The 17,788-nt window shown below is 42.5% G+C and overlaps 1 pseudogene; it reads right to left on the bottom strand.

The window, feature by feature from the left end:
* Positions 1 to 840: 840 nt before the first annotated feature.
* Positions 841 to 1,884, bottom strand: LOC147902722 (protein TIC 20-v, chloroplastic pseudogene; annotated as a pseudogene).
* Positions 1,885 to 17,788: the final 15,904 nt, after the last annotated feature.

Below are 17,788 nucleotides of genomic sequence, written 5' to 3'. Positions count from 1 at the left end.
TGCCAGATATAAGTTATCACAGCACCCTTTATAGATAAATGCATGCCTATGTGTAGCAGCCATATTTGATGAAGTACAAATCAAATAAGATATCAGCAGCAGTAGCAGACAGTACCAAAGCCTGACGAGGAATTGTTTAACAAAATTAAAAGATCATGGAAGAGGTCTGCCAACCTAACCATTTCTTGCCTGCCAGATAAAAGTAATCACAGCACCCTTTGGATTCCTACATGCATGCTGCTGTAGATGGAGAGCCATAGTGTCTCACTGCTTTGCATACTTCAATCACTCTGCACATCAAAGCAGTCTGATTTGCTTTGACAGTGAGTTCAATAAGGACCTGTTTCCAGGGGGGGGTGGATGCACGCATCCAAGTGCGGGATGCACCCCCCCCCGGTTCAGTTCACGCAGCATACAATTGCAGGTGGCAGTGAAGGTTTGAACCTCCGAATGGTCACATCTACCTGCACAGTCTACCGCTTCTGCACTGTTCTCTCGAATAGTGTGCCCTGAACTACAGTGCAATCTTCTGCCACCTCTGCTCAGACGGGCACCGCACCTTCCTCCCGTGAAACAGGTCCTAAGTGATAAATAATCAGGCCTTTTCTTTATCTCTAGGGACGCATCCTTTCATTCACCATTAAAGAAATGTGTGTGGCCGTTGCTACGGAATCATAAAAATAAAAGCCCTTGGGAAACTGAACAAAGGTTTTAAGTTGGATTCAAGTAGCAGTATTGCAAAAATATAAATACATTGGCATAGTTTACAGCCACCCAAATATGCACCTAAAACCTCGACCCCCATTTTAAGCACAATGCACTACAAGAACACAGTTGTTTTTTTGGGGGGGGTGACATCAAGTACACTCACACACTCACACTAACACAACCGTGGACCGTAGAGCCTACAGACTCTCTTATACATATGAAAGCCAAAACCCTTCACTCATCAAAGAAGCCTTGCAGCACGGTGAACATATACTGGGCAAAATTCAAGATTTAGCCGTTTGCAAAATTTGACGATCGGCTGTCATCACACGGAATGCGCTTCACAATACCGATAATTTTTAATATTAAATGAAGACCATCATGACAGCCCGGGCCAGGTGTCCCATTCCATCGGTGCACGAACGCCCGTGGACGCTGAGTCAGGCTCACAGCCTACTAACTCGGCTTTAATTGCACTGTCCTCCAAAGTCGCCGCTTTGAAAACAATCCAGAACATCACATAACCTGGGCATCGGCTGCATCGGCTACCAAAGGCAACCTTGGAGTCCTACCGAGAAGGCATGAAACTGAGCCAAAGACAAAGCAAGTGACCAGATACAGAAAGACCGTGTTGTAGAAGATGATGAGCAGCTCGAAGCCAATTCCTCCATTAGGATGAAACACACCTTCGACGAGATTTGGAATAATAAGCAGGACATCCAAGACCACAGCTTGCATGGTATTGAACCTCACGTAACGACTGATGCTGGGATTCCTCACAACCAGCAAGTACAAGCCAAAGAAAACAGCCACACTGGCGAAGGGAGTGCTGGAGTAGACGCGAAGGATGGGGTAAAAGGGCTGAAAAGCAACTTGGGCAGCGGGGAATTGGAGGAAGAAGTAACGACCGTATTGAATGCCATCAAGGAAAGGGAGGAGGTAACCGGAAGCTGCGAGGATACGGTCGGGGGCGTCGATGCTGCTACGTCCAGCGAGAACAATGAGTTTTCTTGGAGTGGGAGATGATCTGAGGGTGGAGGGTGTGAGGGGGAAGCCAAAGCGGGGAGCAGGGAGGAGGGATGATGAAGAAGAGCAAGGAAGAAGGCCGACACAGCGAGTGAGGGACGCCATAGCCAACAAGCTTCTCCTGCTACACAGAGCTTAGAGAGCTCGATATAACTCCTTTCGATCTTTTGTTGAAATCTAAACTATTTTCCTTAGATCTTTTGTTGAACTAGGCTTGCTCCACGAATAACTCGAAATTGAAGCTGAATCCTTCTATTTTATCGATTGTTTAAAGAAACAACATTGAACTAGGTTCAATTGGCCTGCCGTGTAGTTTTTATGTTAGGACAGGATGTTCTCTCAGGTACGGAGCACTGTTGGGAAGTTTGTTGCCGGAAATGTCTCAATGCATGCATGCACAAGCGAGAGGCGGATCGGACGACATGTGGAACGGTGCATGTGCAAGTTATCCCCCAAAAGGGAACTCAAAAAATAAAGCCCTTAAAAATAATTTTCTCTTTGGTTGGAGTCCTTCACTAAGACCTGCAAACGGTAGGCCAAAAAGAGAATGAGTAAAACAGTGGACATGAGATGCGACAGAGAGTCCGTTAGGACCTGAATCCTTCAATCTTGCATCCATCTTGGATTTCCTGATTTGAGGTATGCTCGGGGATGTTCTATTGCCTTTCTGTCCCAAAGAATAGCTTGGGAAATGCTAGTTCTTCAAAGTGTTTGTCTTTGAACATACTCAAAGGAGAAAATCCTTTAGATGGAGCAATTGCAATCGTTGTATCTTCAAAATCAACAACTTGTTGGCTTGTATATATTCCATGAACGAAAGTGTCAGTGTCGAAGTGGTCTTCTGCTCCTTCGTCATTGTCATTCAAAGCATTCTCTTGTTCTTGGTTTTCCGTCTGCAATATTTTTATGTGGTTTTCCCAAAGTGGATTCACATTGACGTTGTATTGCTTGTAAAGGGATGTTTCTAACAACTCCATCATTGTCGTCATAATGAAAGTTGGTCGACCACTCCACTCATATAACAAACAATGCTTGTAAGACATTTTTTGTTTGATCACAATAGCCACTATATCATGCTTACCCAAAAACGTGGTAACAATCATTGGGCTCTATCAATGTTAGTATATACATTGACAACACTCCCATGTAGTCCAAATTCACCTTAATATGTCAGTTCTTGAATCTGTGCAAAAGGTATTCTAATGGAGACTAAGCGTGCCTCAATGTCATTTAGTTGGCTTGTGTATGGTATTTTTGGAGCCATTTTCATATTTCTTGAGCACATAAATCGTAGTTTATTTTTTTTAACATCTTTATAGACAAGTGAGCATAAATGATATGTCTTTGCTTGGGAGGTTGCTATGTTTACACCATTTGCATGCAAGAATATTGCCATCTTCTCTTTCAATATTCTTAACTTTAAAAAGAAGTTTAATGACCCACAACATATACATGGAAATCTTGGAGTGTCTAATATTTTCTGGTGATAGTTGTCTTTGTATGACAAATGTTTTCTTTTTCTTTTGCGTGGGCAAGGATTTGCACATAAAGTTAATGGTCATGTTCCTGGAATTTGAAAATCATTCTTACTAATGGGTTCAAGAACAATTCTTCTCATTTTGTATATCTTGTTTAAAGTGCGTTTCACTATATAGTTATTTTCCAACGAACAATCATGGAATAACGAAGCAATGTATTTTGTAGGGGTGTTTGGATTTTCCAAGAGAAGTTGTTGAAGATTTGCTTCATCTTTTATGGTCCATACATTATAAGTGTGCTTCCCATCCAAATGAATCAATGGAGTGATTGTCGAAGTACTAGTTGATTCATCCAAGAACAAAGTGTTTACAGGCCTTCCTTTACTTGTGCCTATTGATATTTTTTTTTGACATTTTTATTCCATCACAACATAACAAAGAAAAAGATATTCCAAACATAAAATGAAAACATTCTAGTACATCTACTATCAATGCACATGATATTGACAAATTCACTGCTAATTTGCGTACATCCTTAATTGTTAGAAAATCACCATCGCTCATTGAAGTCAACATGTGCCATGGACTATTGCTCGTGCTAGTTGCAAATGTAATGTTTTCAAATATTGTTGTTAGAAATTGTTCATATGTCAGGTTTGGGAAAAACTCTTTAACACAAATGATTGCATTTTCATTTGAAGGATGTCGAGTTTGGAAAGTTTGATTAATTGCTAAATGCTTTACAAAGAGAAGTTGTTGCACATCCATAATTGTGTATATGCTCTTCTTGATTCCCGAGAGAGGAATTATTACAGAATCTTTGGAGACTATGTGCTTGAAAGTTGAAACAATAATTATTGGTAAGAAGGTACAAAATTGAATGCTTTCTTATCATAGATTGCAAGTCATACATTTGCTTCAAAGGCAATCACGAATCCAATAGTAAAGTTTCCACTGGGTTTGCAAGCCTTGAGTTTGATTCTTTCCATCGTAAGATCCTCTTCATACAACTCAAGGAAGGGAATATCTAGATGAAGCACAATGTCAACGTATGGGCCTCTAATGTGAATGAAAACTAGCTCGCCACCACATTGCACAATGTCCGCAGTCAAACAAGGAACTTGTGCTATGGGTTGAGTATTCTTGTAGAAGTAGTAGTAAGGGCGAAGAGGATCGCGACTAACATGGGAACCTCCACAAGTCTCACAAATGTGCTCCAACAAGTCTGCATTAACATTGGTGAAATGCAAAAGTCCAAGTACTTACGATTTAATTTCATAGTGTAGCCTAATATACAATCCATATGAAGGGAAAATAAATTGACGTTAAGATTTATACCTTGGTTCCATAACCTAATCGGGAGAGTTGGCTAACAAAAGTTTTTTTGAACTAGTCTGTATCACTGTTTGGTACCTCCGCCAAGATGGTGAAATAAAAAACACAAATTGTGTTCTTTGCTTTCAAGAATGACACATTTTTCAAGATGTACATAACCACAACTTCTTCGTTGAAATCTTGCACAAGTTGAGTGAGACTGTGCTTCCTTTCTTTGACAAAGGAGGGCTACAACATTGGAAAGGTAATGCTAAATTGCAATGAATCAGTAGATACTTAAAACAACTGCAATTCAAATAGTTTTGCTAATTTCCCATTGCTTTGCCCTCAGTGTGTGGACCATTTGCTACAATGATTTTATCAACCATTCCTTTGTCGTTTGTAACTTTAATAATCACAAATGCAATTGTTCCTATGACATTAGAGATTAACAATTTGCCAAAGTTAATCATCTCTGCAGTCCAAGGGACGTAAGTGCAAAGAGGATGATCTAGTAGTGAACGAAGGTTTCCTTCAAAAGGTTCTCCTCAAATGATGCATGTAGTTGCATCAACAAGAAGAGAGAATTTTAAAGTCCCACCTTCTGTTGTCCCTCTTAGCACCACAGTTGCTCCCTCAATTCTATAGAGCTCTCCAATTTACAAGAAATTCACAAATTGGTGGATGTAAGTGAAAGGTACCAACAATGTGTGTGTGTGAGAACAAAACTTGTTCGTAAGGTCTGCTTTGAGAAAAGTAGGGTATTTGGGATTTTTGACCCTGTATGTTCCATACTTGCAAAGCAACTTTCTTGCAAAAAAAAACCTATAAGGAGCACAATCTAAGATTTGAGTTATGCTCAACAAAACCAAAGAATTTCCTCCTCCTACAAAATGTTCTTTTGATGGGATTATAATTTTGCTCTCTTAACATCAATGGGGACATTGTGTGAGTTAACTTCATCGTTTTCCTCCTTTGATGCGACTTGCTTGCTTGCTGTAAATTGACATATGAGAAAATAAGGTGCTGTAATTGTAAGTAGCCTAAGTATTGTGCATGACCATTAATTACTCTTCTTTAATTACCAAGTGTTTTGAGATACTTGCCTATTCATTACAAACAAATTCCAAAAGACAAATTAAGTTGTCATGTTATTTGATAAAAATGATTTTATTTAAATATACAATTTCAACAATAGATGCATAATAGAATTTCTTTAAAATTTCAAATAAGGTGAAGGAAGTTTAAACTCATGGGCTACATCCCCAATTTTTCTCAACACAATATAAGCTCAAACTAATAGGCTACATCCCCAATTTTTCTCAACACAGTATAAGGACCATAGTACTTGGGGGAAATCTTGGTATAATTAGCCTTCCATTTTAATAAAGCATAAGATGATTTTTGAGGCCTAAGGAATACATGATCTTCCTCAAAATCTAATTCCATTTTGACCAGCATATGCCTTCACGTGGCCTTGATCTTTGACCATGTTGTCTTTACATTGTTGTAATAGGACATTCATGTGGACCAAGTAATCACTAACTTGTTGACTGCTTAATTATTTATTGACAATTATGGAGGGAGCATGTACTTCATATCCATACATACCTTCAAAAGGATCCACTCCAAATATATATATCCATTGAACTAAGTGTGGCCGCTGATCCCAAGCAATTTGAGTGTCAACACAAAAGTATATGAGGTACTCCTTCAACCATCTATTCACTCTCTTAGCCTAGCCAATTTTTCGGGGTGATCATCTCTATGATGGTGAGAAGTGTACCCATGTATATAAATAATTCTTGCAAAAATGCCCCATAAATTGAGCATCATGATTGCTAACAATTTCTTATGGCTGTCCATGCAATTTGAACAAATGTTCCATGAATTGTGACATAATCATTGAATCTTAATATTGAGTTTTGGTTGGAATAAGGTGACTAGGCTTTGTAAGACTATAAACAACCATATATATACTCTTCTAGCCTTTAGACATAACAGGTAGACCGGTGATGAAATCCTTGGATATATGAGCCCATTTGACTTTTGGAATTGGGTAAAGGCTCGATAAGACTAGTATGACTAAAGTACAATGATCTAATTTGATAATAGGTTTTACAACATTTGCATATAGCTATAAGCATCCTTCCATAGCCCTTCTAGTAGAAGATTTGTTACACACTCTCATAAGTCTTGAATAACCCCGTATGACTTGCCAAAGATGAAGAATTTTCATCAACTTGTAGACTGTATACTATGATGTAGGAATAGGAAGGTCTTGAGGTTGCTTTGGATACACCTCCTCATGTAGGTCACCATTCAAAAAAGATAAATTTGGACTCCTAAGGATATATTCTTAATTGGTAAGACCATGTTGTTCAGGGATGCCAAATGCTCCAAAATACTTTTGGCCATACTTTTTTTCCTTGTGGCTTCCAAGTCCTCCTAAGCAATTCTATTGTTTTCTATTTTCTTTTCAATTTGACCATATAAGAGATTAACAAAAATACCCTCAAGAGGTAGCATTCTGATATCCATTAACCTCATGTGATAGGGAGTTTTCACTCTTACCCTTAGCTCTTCTGTTAGTTTTTTTGAATTTTGACCTACAACACAGTCACTTAACTTCCACATAATGTAAATTTTCTTCTTTCTATAAGAAACATACCTCACAATTACTCTCAATGTAATAATATTATACATATATAATTACTCAATACTAAAAAAATTTATATCAATATGACAAGAGATTTTTAGTGTTTCTATAGAATAAATAACAAATTATTTATAGATATGTTTCTAAAGAAGTAAAAATAGCCAAATAAGTATTAACTTGGCTTATATATCTACTCTCCTAAAATACATGTAAGATTTAAGAATGTATATGCAAGATTTTGCAAAATATAACCTAATAGATGTGTTCAAATGGCATTTTTTGGTCAATTTGAGTGGTTTAATGACTATATTTGGACATTGGATGAGAAAGTTACGTCACTTTTAAAAGTGCTGCCTAAGATACTTTTGCCGATGAAACTACCTTGGAAGACCTACTTCAAAGGGGTCTCGCTGGTGAAACTACCTTGGATGGCTTGCTTCAATGAGATTTCACTAGAGAAACCCTATCATGAAGATGTGTTGAGAGAGGGTTTTCAATGTCACCCCCTATTAATTAAAAGTTGTAGAAGGATCATAAGGGAATTAAGAAAAACTCAATGATGCCCATGATGCTGTAACATGGCTTATAGCCAACCTCTCCACAAGCATGCATTCAACATTTAATATTACTTAGTTTAAGATCCATGCAAAGTATCACATCCATTACGTGGCCAACACTACATATCTCATAGTTCTTTACCTTGCATCATGCATCGGTGTTTAAAATTGTGCATCTGTGTACTTCTATCCTATGTACTTATCTTTGATGGGTATGATACTTTGCACAAACCTTTTTATTAGATAGTTTAGGGCCCATGCAAAGTATCACACCCACACGATATTATTTCCATGGTAGGGAATAAATATCTCCTCATTTTAAACCATGCATCATGCATGAGTCTTAAAACATATCCATTGGTGTGCTTCTAGCTAATGTGCTTATATTTCATGGTGGGTAAGATACTTTGCATAGGTGTTAACATCCACATAGTTGAATGTAGGGTAATCAGTGAGTAAAGGTAACCAAGCTGAATGATCTACTTCAACGGGCAAGCTCAAGGGAGTTTGACCCCCAAATACCCCAAGGCTAGTGATTACAAGCAATGTGCACAAGGAAGGAGTATAGCTCAAACTCAGGGAGTTTGATCCCCAAATACCCAAAGTCCGCTCCAAAGTCCAAGGATTCAAGTATTCTAAGCATAGGTTGTATGTTCTAGCTACCACCAAGCAACGTGCACTTTTCAGCTTACATCCATGAAAATAGCCATGCCAACGAAAATAGCCATGAAAGCAGTATAGCTCAAACTCAGGGAGTTTGATCCCCAATTATCCCGAGGTAGGGTTATCGTTGAGTGTTTTGCGGAAGCTGAGCCTTGCCACTCCATGTTTGAGCCTCATGCATGGGGTTTGAACCAGAAATGGTTTAAGGCGTGAGGGCACTCAGGGAGTTTGAGCCCGAAATCACCTAAGCCTAGGAGGCGCAAGGCTAACACAAGCACTATTTGGGAGCCAGTTAGGAACACCTAATACTAGGCTTGTCCCAAGCACTCTAATATGGTTAACACAAGCACTATTTCTACTAGTAGAGAGAGATGGTAAGAATAGCAATATGCCTTGGAACCCTACGGGCCCAAGAGCCCTTGGTTGTAAAGAGAGAGAGAGTGCTAAAAAGGAAAAGGGTTGGAGTATGATGATGATATAGGAGATCAACTCGGTATAGAGTTAGAGATAGACTTGTTTGGCATGTTATTGAATACAAGCTCCCTCTTCTCTTCCAAGAGAGTGTTTTGGGTGTTGTGATGCCAAAAATTGATATTTTTAATTTGGCATTGATATTGTTTTTCTCTATGATAAGAGTTTGAGTATTAAGTGATAGTCTAGCGGCTCTCACTTATTTCTATTTTCTAAGATATTGTATGGGATTGAGAGGATGAGTGGAATGGATCATTATAAATACCATGTGTATGAATGATAAATACCTTGGTATGGGGTGATAGTTATTTGTGGATGGGATATTATGCAGTTTTTTAGAAAATACGAAGAGTGAGTCATATAAAGAGGTGGGATCATGTCCATGTATTCCAATAATATAAGAAAGATCACATGCCAAGTGTGTGGAAGGCATGTGGAGGAGTGTGGAGTCAAGAGGAATCCTTCTAGAATTCCTATGTGGAATACAGAGGATGTGGACATATGGAAAAGAGAGGGTCCCTATGGGCTCCATGTGGGGAGATTCTTGACTTTCTCAATATTTTAGGAGTCGAGCATCTTTTGATGGGACACATGGCAAGAGTAGCCAAAAAGGACATGGATGGTGACATATGGGCTTATGTGATTGATGGGAAAAGGGAACTACAGGCAACAATTGTAAATGGGTGAAGGAGGGTGTTAAAATTTCTATAAAAGGAGCCCTCCTCTCCCTTGTTCATAATCTCTTCCACCATTACGCCCCATGTTGCTGTAGCTCTAGTCTCCTCAACCCTCTTCCATGAGCCTTCTCTCCCTCTTGTAGATATTCTCTTATGTAGACTCTTGAGTCCATCTCTCTCTAGTTTATTCTCTCCTATGAGTAGTCTTGGAGCTTCCGCTCCCTCTTCTACATATGAAACCTCTCATTCTCCCTTGTGTTTGTAGTATTTTGAGTTGCATTGGAGTGGAGTATCACTCTATTGGTAATGAAGGTCACTTCAGGTTCTCTCTCTTGAGTGTCTCTTCCCTTTTTCCATTGTTTTCTCTTCCAAAGTGCTCAAAAGTGTTGTCTATTCGGCTGCTCATTGTGCATACATGGTTTATCTATTTCCCAAGCTACAAAGGGAGCTCTTACTTCCCTCCTAGATGACCTCTATGGGACTTGGATCGTTGATGAAGTCTAAGCATGGAGGTAGTATTCTCCCAAGTTGGCACCAGTAGAAGGAGGAGGTGTTTTTCATGACAGTTTGACCCCCTATCAGTATTTTGCTCATAACTTTTCACTCGGTAGTCCAATTTGGATGAAACTTATATAAACACAAAGTCTATTAAGGAGCATCATGCTATGTCTTAAGTTATTGCATTAAATGTCAAACCAAAAATCTACGACTCTCTGTGTGTGACTCTTTCTTTTTTAGATAATTTTCACCCCTGTCCAATAAACTGCCCATATCTTTCCGACCGCTTCTTTGTTTCTTACGAAACTTATATCAGAGCGAAGCCCATTTCAAGGTGCATCTCATGATACCTCCCAATGTTGATTTTTGAGGGACCTTCACCAACCCATGTATCAAATGAATCCCCTAGTAGCCTTAATGGCCCTATCTAACCCTCAGATCTCTCAAGGTGGTCCCGTGGCTAGCTCTAGCCAGTACAAGACTCAGCCAACTCCGCTACCATCACCCATATTAGGTCCACAACCCTCGCTACCTCATATAGTCCCTATAAATCAAGTTTTGGTAGGAGAATTGCCCAACGACTGGGAGGAAATGGATCCTAATCACAGACCTCGTGATTACTACCCGTATGAGGAGGGAAGTGGTACCATGATCCACTACCTCTCGCCAAAGGATCAACAAGTCGGTATATTCGAGACTCCCCCAATAAATGCAAGGGTGAGCGATCTAAACTTAATCGCTCGGAGACCCTCGCTCCGATGCTACACCTGCCAAGGTCCCCATAGAGCAAGTGAATGCCCCTACCGAGGTGCTTCAAACCCTTCGGTGTCTTGTTTCAAATGCCAGGGCCCACACTTCTTGAAGGACTATCCAGATAGGGATCGTACTCACACCACCCCAGCCATGACCAATCCCACCCTTTTGTGTGCAGGATGCGGAATGGAGCATCTATTCCAAGACTACCCACAAGAAGACCGACCACCCCAATCATTCTGCCAAGGATCACCAGCCTCAATTTGCTTAGCATCAAACAAGGCCATGTGGCCGCAGTGACACTACAAGTCATTATGAGGATGCAAGCCAAGGCATTAGGCAAGGCAATGAAGGATCGTAAGATTGTATACCAACAGGCCAAAAGATCTCGAGAGGATGGTTGTTCTCAAGGGTATGATGGGCTGGCCCTGGTCAAAGCGGTAAACCTAGCCCTAGAAGGGCAGGACCCACAACCTGTATTTTTCACTGGTGACCTCATCCCCAATGAGGAGAATGCCTTAATAGCTCTCCTACGAGAATACAAGGACTACATGGCCTAGAAGTACATGGACATGAAAGGGGTACCTAGTGCAATAGTGCAGCACACAATCCCCATGATGGATGATGCCAAGCTAGTACAAAACGCCCCTACGCTATCAATCCTAAATATGCACTCATAGTGAGGGAAGAAATCCAGAAACTCATAGATGCAGGATTCATCTATGAGATTGAGCATACGGACTGGGTATCACCCATTGTGATAGTCCTAAAGAAAAATGGAAAAGTTAGAGTATGCGTGGATTTGAAAAAGGTTAATGCTACCACGAGATGTGACCACCACCCCTTGCCATTCATAGAACATGTTCTAGAAAGGGTAGCCAGAAAGGAATTGTATAGCTTCCTAGATGGGTTTTTAGGTTACAACCAAGTGTCGATCACCCCACAAGATCAACATAAGACTGCCTTCACAACCAAATGGGGTGTATATGCAGCTAGAGTGATGATATTTGGATTAACCAATGCTCGTGCTACCTTCCAACGTATGATGATTACGGTATTCAAAGAATACCTAAGGGACTTTGTGGAAGTCTTCTTGGACAACATCTGCATGAAGTCAAAGTGGGATGACCACCTAAAGTACCTCAAGCTCATCCATGAGAAGTGCCGCTTATACCGCACATCCCTCAACCCCCTTAAGTGCCAATTTTGGGTCAAACATGGTCTCATCCTGGGTCACATAGTGTCTGGAATGGAATCTCTGCGGACCACAATAAAATCAAACTCATCTTGGAGTTACCCCCCCACCAAGGGAGTCCAACAATTTACTGGACACATGGGCTATTACCAAAGATTCGTCTTGTTCTATACCCACCCATTATACAAACTGCTAGTATCCTTTGAGTGGACCGAAGAATCCCAAACATCCTTTGAAACCCTCAAACTAGCTCTAGCCACCGCACCAGTGTTGAGGTCACCAGCCCAACTATACCACATGGGCAAGGATGGCATACTACGAAGATGCATGTGCAAACATGAATACATCAAGGTGCTTGAAGAATGCCACTCAGGAATCGCAGGAGGTCATTTTGCCACTGATGTTACAACACGTAAAGTGCTACAAGCTGGTCTCTGGTGGCTAATGCTCTTCGGAGACGCGGTTGAATTCATCAACTGATGCGACCCCTACTAGCGTATCCAAATCCCACACAAGGTAGACATGATGCCATTGATTGGAATCCTGGCCAACCAACCCTTCAAAAAATGGGGCATCAATTTCATTGGTCCCATGAGCCCAGCAGCTAAAGTTACCAGGGCTCGATACATCATCCTTGCCACTGACTACTTCACCAAGTGGGTAGAAGGAAGAGCCACGGTGAAGGCTAATGCAAGATCCACTGCCAAATTCTTATATGAACAAGTCATTACGTGGTTCGGATGTCAGTTGGAGTTTGTCAGTGATTGAGGAACTCACTTCCTCAATGAAACGATAGCAATCTTGACTAGTGAGTTTATGATCATTCATAGGAAGTTAATGCCATACTACCCTAGGGCAAATGGCTCGCTTGAGAGCTCCAACAAAACATGCTATAAGATCATCACATGTATGGTAGAAGCTAGTTGAACCGACCAAGAGCATAATTTCATAGCAGCGTTATGGGCCTACAGAAACTCTTACAAAGTGGCAACACATTGTAAACCCTTCACATTACCCTTCGGGGTGGAGGCAGTCATGCCAATGGAGTATGTGGTGCCTAGCCTCCGTCTTGCTCGTGAAAAAAAGACTCACAAAAATTGCGCTAGCTGAATGGCTAGTCGACCTAGAAAAGTTAGAAGAGACAAAGTTGGGTGCAGCTTACTCTCTTTGGGTAGAAAAGGCCCGACATAAAAAGTAGTTTGACCACAACCTCAAGAACAAGGACCTGGCAGAAGGAGATTTGGCACTCCTGTACATCGTCCGCAATAACAAACGTAAGCTTAAGTACCGAGGTATGGGTCCTTATCACGTAGTTGAGACCACTCCCTAGGGGTTGTGCAGAATAGCAACACTTGATGGGACAGAAATGGATGGCTATCTTAACGGGATAAAATTAAAAAGATAGTACAGACCACTCACTTTCTCTACCCTTCAAGTTGTGCATAGAGAAAAAGAACTCAAGGCCGAGGTGGCTAGGATGAAGTGCTAGCCATCGAGGAAGCCGGAATTCGTAATGCTAAGCTTCAAAGCATAGGCAAATGACCCTACTTAAGGCAACGATTGAACATATGAAACTAATGGATGAGCTACCAGTAGAGCTAGCCAAGTTGCTTGTTCAATTGTAGGTTTCGTGCATGCACATCAAAGCACTCGTGGACCCAGGAGCAAGCCATAACTTCCTCTCCCAAGAGGTATGAGAAAAGCTGTATGTACCCCTAACCCTCACCGTCGCTTCAATAAGAGCCATAAACGGCCAATTCCTACAAACTTTGGGTTATGTAAATTTAAGTCTAATGGTTGTTCACCAAATAGTGGATATATGCTTTTATGTTCTCCCTATAGAAGCGACCGAAGAGCAGATTATACTAGGAAGAACCTGGTGTTACGCCATTAACTATCAAATTGACTGGCGTGCCCAAACTGCTTCGCTCACTAATGGTGGCCAAACAGAGGTAGTTCTGCTATGTGGACCAAGCCCCCCATCTTCAGATCAGACCTTGTTGATCCATGATAATGAAGCGACACAACAAGGCAGACCAGAAGCCCCAGCCTCCACTAGCACCCCACTTAAGGTCCCACCTCAAAAAGAGAAGAAAGCTCATCGTAGTGGTAAACCGATGCCATTTCCCGCTCGACTGATGCCACCATCCTCCGCCCAAGAAACTAAAAGCTACAAGTACAAGATGCTATCCTCTGTGCCCAATGTCACTTCGATTTGAACCGATGCCCAGAGAATGGTAAAGCAACAATGATAGCTCTGATTGCCCCAAGAAAGCCTCCTTTGAACCCATCCACTACAAGAAGAAAGCCACACTGCTCGCCCATGCCCTTGCCTATGGCCACACCAACAGTTTGATCAACACCACCCACTTAGGCAGCCAAGGCAAGAAAGTCGCCTAGGTCCAAAAGTCGACAATGTAGACCCTAAATGCGTCGAAGGCAGCACCACAAGAACCTGTGTCTTCTCGAGATATAGCGCCACAAGAACCTGTCAGATGAATAGAATGAATTAAACCAACCTCAAGGTCCCGAATATGCACTAGTTCCACGGGTGGTCCGACTCAACACAAGTATTGCCACAACCAGTCGAGGAACTCCGCAAGAAGAGAATTCCCCCCCACAAAGAGTTACACAAGAACCTCCCTCTGGGGACAAGCACTCGAAGGAAATGGTGAACGTACCCCCTCCAATGGTATCGTCCTACTCCACGGAAGCAAGGGTCAGCTCCACGGGTAGACTCACGAAAGCTCGCCTCTCCCAAGAAGATGGACCATGCTGCAACAATGAAGTCTGACACAAATGTGCCCGTCGCATCCAAGGTAAAGCCGAATTGGACACGTACTCTACATGGCTCCTTACACGTTATGCCATAGTGCGGCACCTGCCTTCACTACATTAATCATAATCATCGAGTCTAGGTCTAGGTGAGTCAATATGGTAGGCATCTCACTTGCCACACCTGTAGCCAACTAGTCCTTGCCGAACACACTGCACATGCACACACGGTCAGCACTAGGTGATTAGAATCTATTTTTGCATTTGTTCATATTTTTGCATGCTAACCTCACTAACATGTCCGCACTGCACAAATGCACTCTTCTCACTCACCCTTTGTTCCCTCCAACACACCACCCCCTCTTTCTTTTTAGTCTTTTTACACAGTCAAGTATCCCGCTAGTTGTCATCATAATGGTATCCCACCGACCATCACGATCCCAACATGCTGCCGATTGTTGCGATCCTAACACCTCGCCGATCATTGCCATTGCCATCGATAAATCCCGCCGACCGTTGCTGACAAAATATACCACCGACCGTCATGATCCCAACATCCCACTAGTCAATGCCATGGAAAAACACTGCTGCTCGTTGCCATCCCATATCGCACCACCCGTCTTCATTCCGTATCATGCCAATCGCGGCCTTGGCTACATCTCGCCAACTGCCGCCATTCATTTTCAGCACCCACCACTGCGATACCCATGTCCCATCGATCAAGGGGATAGGCAATCTATATAAATAGGCTTACCTCATCGGGTCATCGCCATAGCAGTTGCCCCAAAACTCTTGCAAAATTTGCCCAAAAATTTGATAGCTTCCTACCCCATTCCACTACAATTTAAACAACAAGTTTATGTCCTCTTGCTCTTCCTCATCCATCGATTCCCTCGTCACTCAACTTCCATTCTTGTTTGCGATGGATTTCAAACACGATTTCTTCAAGTTAAAAAATGACCTGGGACTCCACCCTCATCCTAACCCGGAGGCCACTGGCCCATTCGACTCCCAAAGCACTCCCTCTACCATCATCCGCATGCCGGTCGAGATACCCCTAGGAGACTTACAAGGCGAAGAGGCTTCCACTAGACATGCCACTTAAGAGGATCTGCTGACTACGACAAGCACGCCTCCCTCGAGGTCAGAAAAGCGCACCTTGGAACTAACATCAGGCGAGTACAAGGTCGTGCGCTCCCAAAAACATTCTCCACTTGGAGAAGCATGGCTCTAAGAACTAAATGCTTGCATGATACACTCACGTTTCTCATACGAGGGGCACAATTACACACTCCATTACCACACAACAGTAGCATACATAGCTTTCCAGGACCTAGTAGTGGTGGAGTCATTCAACTTTGTTGGCTTAAGCAGAATAGCATCCCATCTCCCATGCCACCTGGACATGACACTACTGGCAGAGTTACTCAAGGCGTACAATAGCAACACCAATGTTGGCATCCTTCGAGATGCAACAGGAAATCCCCACCACTAGCAAATCAATCAAGACACGGTGCAGGCAGCCTTCAACCTGCTAGTGGTTGGGGAGAAATACTCCAAGCAGAAGAAAAAGCTCGACGCCGGTCTATCACTACAACCACTACAAGTGCAAGGGCCGCCTCTACTTCACTGCCATACATAAGCCCAAAGTGAAGTGACTAGCAAGAGCCTTGCAATGTCTCACTCAAGTTAAGCACATGGACCATCATCAGTCCATTGTGCCCAATATCTTGCTACGGATGGTGGAGTTCCAAGAGATAAACTAGGTTGACTTCTTCTGTAGATAGATGCGAGATGATCTCGGCACCCACAGGGACGTTATCAGTAATCCCATGCTATACATGCCGATCCTCTATTACTTAAAGAGTCAGCATCTTCCAGTCAGTTTCAGCCTAGCAGAGAAATCCACCATCGGCCCAGTATAGACCAAGCAAGAAGAAACAGAGGTGAGGCATAAGAGACTGGGGACAATGCCTGGTGTCACTCTGGCAATTCATGTGCAACCGGACACAAGTCTGCTGCTCGCCCAATATAAGGACCGCTAGTTGCAAGAGTTCATGCATCAACAATTGCACCTCTAGTGGGTGGATCCTCAAAACAAGGGCAAACAGGTTCAAGGGGAGCCCATTCTCATTGAAGACCTCTAGGGTGATGAGACAATCGAAATCAGTCTCCATACAAGAGCCAAAGCTACGCCGAGCACCCCGATGGCACCCTATGTCTCAATCTCCACCACCCCTTAGGAGACTACATCCTTTGCCACTGGCACCTCTTCCACGCCATGGGCAGGCCTAGTGGAGGCCTTATAATTTTGTAGTGCATCTCAGTACAAGGCATTAGGTGGCTATAGCCACATGAGCTTTTGGAGCTAAATCTATTTGAAGCCATGGCACAACTCCCACAAGTTGCCCACACGATTTTACAGAGGAGGCAGGAACAAGTCTCACAATTCTCCGCCAGTCTCATCCAAGCCTTAGCTCTCTGCGCATGAAAGCCAATTGACAATGGTTGCAGCCCAAGCAAGCCATGCCGCAATACATAGAGCCGAAGAATATTGGGAAGAGCTCGAGCTTGCACTTACAAGGATCAAGGAAGACCTTGCCATTAGGAATCCTTGGTCCCAAGGCTGGACCAAGCAGACAAGGAAGAGTCAAACCTGTGCACAACGTTGGAGCAACAAGCACAAGCAGAGGAGTGGCACGATTGCTCACAGGAGTCCCATGAACAATAGATCCATTCCTTACAAGATTTCCTCGCACAAGAGAGGAACCTAACGGTCTCCCTCCAAGAAGAAATCGAATGCCAATGCACCACTAGCCAATCAGAGGAGTCAGGACTAGAAGACCATGAGCAATAGGAGTTTCGGATGTATAGGGAGGTCTGTGCACAATGAGCCACATACACACTTGCACCACACACCATCCCACAAACCCTCCAAATGCACTTCATGCACTCCATGCACAAAATCTTATCTTCCACCTAGACGTCACCACTCCACTTCCCCCTAACACCCT

The sequence above is a fragment of the Dipteris shenzhenensis genome, chromosome 4 (assembly GCF_047967505.1).
Source record: "Dipteris shenzhenensis isolate YYH24624 ecotype China chromosome 4, Dip_SZ_1.0, whole genome shotgun sequence".
Taxonomy (NCBI): Eukaryota; Viridiplantae; Streptophyta; class Polypodiopsida; order Gleicheniales; family Dipteridaceae; genus Dipteris; species Dipteris shenzhenensis.
Note: the sequence above shows the minus strand (reverse complement) of the source record. Positions and strands in the feature narration are given on the sequence as shown.